This window comes from Pan paniscus, chromosome 9 (genome assembly GCF_029289425.2).
Source record: "Pan paniscus chromosome 9, NHGRI_mPanPan1-v2.0_pri, whole genome shotgun sequence".
NCBI classification, from domain to species: Eukaryota; Metazoa; Chordata; class Mammalia; order Primates; family Hominidae; genus Pan; species Pan paniscus.
The window spans coordinates 123,998,555-124,003,050 of record NC_073258.2 but is presented as its reverse complement, the minus strand read 5'-3'; the positions used below and the strand labels follow the sequence as shown (position 1 = coordinate 124,003,050).

General features: G+C 48.5%; 1 non-coding gene across 1 annotated transcript; it reads right to left on the bottom strand.

The window, feature by feature from the left end:
- Nucleotides 1-3,246: 3,246 nt before the first annotated feature.
- Nucleotides 3,247-3,380, bottom strand: LOC112441270 (U8 small nucleolar RNA). The gene has a single exon (XR_003029207.1). It is a non-coding gene; the product is annotated as a U8 small nucleolar RNA (small nucleolar RNA).
- Nucleotides 3,381-4,496: the final 1,116 nt, after the last annotated feature.

Here is a 4,496-nt window from a genome sequence, read left to right as displayed (position 1 = left end):
GACCCCCTGTACCCATGAGGAAAATAAACCTCCTGAGATGGGCCCCCGAGGGGGTCACACAGATGATGGCTGAGCCACAATTTGAATCCATGTTAATCTCACTTTAAAAATCTCAAGATCCATTCTCCTCCGTATCTCATGCAAAATATCATTCTTCTTGCATAGCCCCTTTCAGAGAGTGGCACCCTTTAGTTTCCCATTTCCCTCTCATCCCTCTCCATCCTTCTCCTCCATCCCTTATCTTGCCCTCATTAAAAAATACTCTCTTCAATGGCTTGAACCCAGGAGGCAGAGGTTGAAGTGAGCCGGGATCGTGCCAGTGCACTCCAGCCTGGGTGACAGAGTAAGACTCCATCTCAAAAAAAAAAAAAACAAAAAACAATAACAACAAAAAACTCTCTTCCCTGAAGCTTCCCTTCCTAGACCAGTGACTTCTATTCAATCTGATGGAATATTCCTTGCCAGTCTGCCAGCTGAATGCTGCAATTCTCCTCTCCCTGCCAGGTAATATATTTATTTTAATGGGAGCTTTTTGGAAAAACATGTGATTCTCTCGAACCCCACTGGGGATTATCCACTTGCTTCATCTCCACTGGGAGTTGCCCAGGGCAACCATGCTGATGTACATGAGGGTCCTCGCAAGAGTGACATCAGGAGGTTCCACTAGGTGACGTTTCTTCAAGGAGGTTACCGCAGAACAGGGTTAGAAGGTAGAGGGTACAGTAAGGAGTGGTTGGCAGATCCTGTGGGCAAAAACAGGATCGAATAAATTATCATGTGCAGTAGCTAGAGAACTAGCTTTACTTGGATACAACAGAGGAACCAGGGAAAACACAAGTCCCTTCTCTTGGAAAGCCTACACTCTCTCCCTTCCCGGTTCTCTATGCAAAGCCCTCCTGGTCAGAAAGGCAGCTGTTGGGGCTACGAGTCACAGGTGGCTACTAAGAGGTGATGTTTGATCTACCTCTAGGTTCCAGGCAGGGAAGGGGTGGTGGACAGGGCCTGATCTGAGAGTTTTGTCATGGAATCACTTGCAAGAGGAGCTTGATGCCACATTATCACCCTCCGGAGTTATCTTCTAAGACAGCAGCAGAGATAATGACTACGAGGCGCTGTGTTGCAGCATATGAAGTATGCCTGGCACCGAAGCTGCACCTCGCTTTGCATACACACACACACACACCTCTACAGAAATTGGGAGCAGGTGGACAGTGGTTCATTATTGCTAGACACCACAGAGAGAGACAAAAGTCCAGAAAAAATGATGCTACGCTTTATAAATTTAGCAAGACACCGGTGCCTCTGCTTCCTGTCTGCCTGCTGCAGCATTGCCCAAGCCCTCCTGGCCTCCTTTCTCACTCACACCTGCAGTCTGCAGTGAGGCCCTTCAAGAGATGCCTGCTCTGTGAGGTTATTTAAGTCAGGAAGCATTAATCTGAAGAAATGCTTTGAAGCAAAGACCTGGATGTTCAAGTCCTCCCACTTGCTGGAGTTGCTGTTACCTTAAAGATTTAATTAAAAGTGATTCAAAAATCTCTATCCCCTCTGCAGCGGAAAAGGCGTCCTCCTGACAATATCACCGCAGTCTCTCAGTCCCTAGATCCTACCTGTGCTGAATTCTTTCTCTCTCTCCTGTTCCCTCCAGAATTTGCTCTCACCTTTCCTGAACGAATCACCCCCACTGGACACCCCCACATCTTGTCATCTCGTCACTCCCTAATTGCTGCCACCTCCAGGCTCTGTGTTAAGCAGACATTTCTGAAGGGACGGGCAACAGACAGAAGTAACATCATCCTGCTGCTCAGTAAATGACTTCAGACTGAATATTACGCATTCCAGTTTTTAAATTCCCCTTGAGTCATTTCTGCCACCAGAGGGGTTTTACTGACTTCCTTTCTGATTGGCTTAGTCACTAACTCCTCGCAATGCCTCTGGCCCTTTCCCCCCAACCTCTCTTCCATTCCTTGCTAGTCAGATCGCCCCATCCCCTAAAATTCCTATATCTTTTTAGGCAGAGAGATTTAACTACCTCTTACCCGTTGCCAGCCATGCCCTAAGGCTTAAGGGACATCTTTTCACAATTCAGCAAGGCGTTTTGCTAAACCTGTGCGGTTTAATACTTTAAATGTAATAAAAATTAAATACAATTTAAAATTCAATTCTCTGATCACCCTCGCCATATTTCACGTGCTCAATGGTCACCTATGGCTAGGGACCGCTGTGCTGGATAGTGTAGACAGCAGAGTTCTACTGGACAGCTAAACCCAAATTCATTTCTTCCGTAAGGGACTGTCACTGGCTATTCACTGACACTTTTTCCTGCCTACTTCCTTAATGTGGATTGAGCCCTTACGCTGTGTAAGGCACTTTTCCCGCGTTGTCGCCCGGCAGCCGCCTAACAGTTCTCTAAAGCGGGCAGCGCTCTCCGCCTGGCTCAGGGGAGGAGCCCGAAGTCCGCAGCCGGAGCCGCGATGGTGTCCCCTCCACCAAGCCAGAAGCCCGGGCCGTGACAGTGTATCACACAAGGCAAGGAGCAAGGAGGGAATGGCTTCGTCAACCACGTGTCATGTGATCGTTCCATTAAACTTGAGGAGGGGTTTTCTTAGTCGCAACGGTTCAGTCCCCAAAGTGAGGTCACTGTAAAGGAAGCTCAAAGACTTTTTTTCCTGAGGATGGAATGCACGCTTTGCTGGGATGGACGCCGCCGCTTCCGGCGGCTGGTAAGGCCCAAACGCGTGTGGAGGGAGAGGGCTTCTTTGAGGGCAACCAGCAGTAAAAGGAGGCAGGCGGCGAAAGTGCTCCGAATTCCTCCCACGCCGCTCCTGCTCTCCGCACTGCAGCGCAGCCAGCCAGGCCGCCGCCGCCCCTGCTGCCTGGGAGAGCCGGCGCTTGGGCAGGTGGGGACGCCCCTGACCCGCGTCGCTCGGCGCCCGGGGGGAGGCCGGGTTGGGCGACCGCGCCACCTGCTGGCCTCTTCCCGTGCTGCCGCCTGCCCCTGGGCGCCTCCGTCCCTGCCCGCAGCGCCACAGCACACGGGGAAGTCGTTAGATGCAGGTTCTTGGGCCTCACCCCAGGCTTCCTGAACCAAAAACTCTCTGGGTGGGTCTTGGCAGTCGAGTCTGAACAGGACCCTCGGGTGATCCTGATGCACGCTAAAGCTTGGACATCAATGATGTGGAAATCACCCAACTCCACCATTTATTCATTAAGTCAAGTTTTTCTTTTGTTTTGTTTTGTTCAGAAAGAATCAGATAGGAGCAATCAGGGTGTTGCAAGTCCTGATTACACAGAGACGTTAGTCACATTTCATGCACCTCCAGTCATCATGTTCTATCTGCCCTCCAAACGGAGGAACAGGGAAGGGTTATCCCACCTGACAGTTCAGTAAGTCAAGTATTAATGACTTTAATTTCCAAACAATATGGAAATAAAGGAAGCAAAACAGACATGATCCCTCCCCCACTCCCTCCCCAACACACAGTCAGAATGTAGAATGGCTTACGTTATCGTCACATTTCTGTGCAATAGGAAAGGGAAACATTACAATTACCCTTATTTTACAGACAGGAAGCTAGCCTGGAATCACACATGTGGTAAACAACTAGGTCAAGTTCAAAGCTTAGGGGTTTTTGTTTGTTTGTTTTTAAGACTGACAGGAGCACCAATCTCAGGTCATCTGCATGTCAAATCAATCAATCAATGTCAAACCAGATTAATCTTCATGTCAAAGGCTGAACGTATTTACCAAACTACACACCACCAACTTTTCCAGATTGACTTGTGGTTTTAGAGTGAAGAAGGGAGAGGAGAAATCTCTCCAAATCAAGACAACTCCCTCTCCCTCATATCAGACTGAAACTTCTTATACTGCCTTAAAATTGCTGGCATCATTCCTGAAAGCTAGCATTTAGGCTTCCTTTCCAATTATTATCCTACTGTAACACTTGCCTAGCTGTTCCCTCTCCATCCTTTTCAATGACGATATAGGACATTATGGTGCAGGCTGTGATGGGGCAGGCAGGGAAGTGTTAAACATACGGCGTGGGTGCTGCTCGAGCGGCACAGATTTAGGGACTCTCAGGAAGGTAGGAATTTAACTCGAACTGCCTACTTGGGTATTGAGAGGGGAAGACAATGGATCCAAATAGAAGCAGGAAAATGCTGAAGAGGAGAGATAGGAACAGAAGACAGACTTGGTCTCCTCTTTCATAATTTAGCAGCTTTGAGCACCAGATAGGCTGTTTATTAACAGCACCCAGTGGGAGCACTTGTATGTGCAGGGCATTGGGTCAGGTCCCTGCCTTCAAGGGACATGCTACTTTGCAGGCATGTAGAGATGAATGGTTTAAACATACGTGGTATTTCTGTGTTTAAAATTCCCTTGGCCATAAAAATATATATATATTTTTAGACAGAGTCTTATTCCGTCACCCAGGCTGGAATTCAGTGGTGCAGTCTTGGCTCACTGCAACCTCTGCTTCCCAAGATCAAGCAGT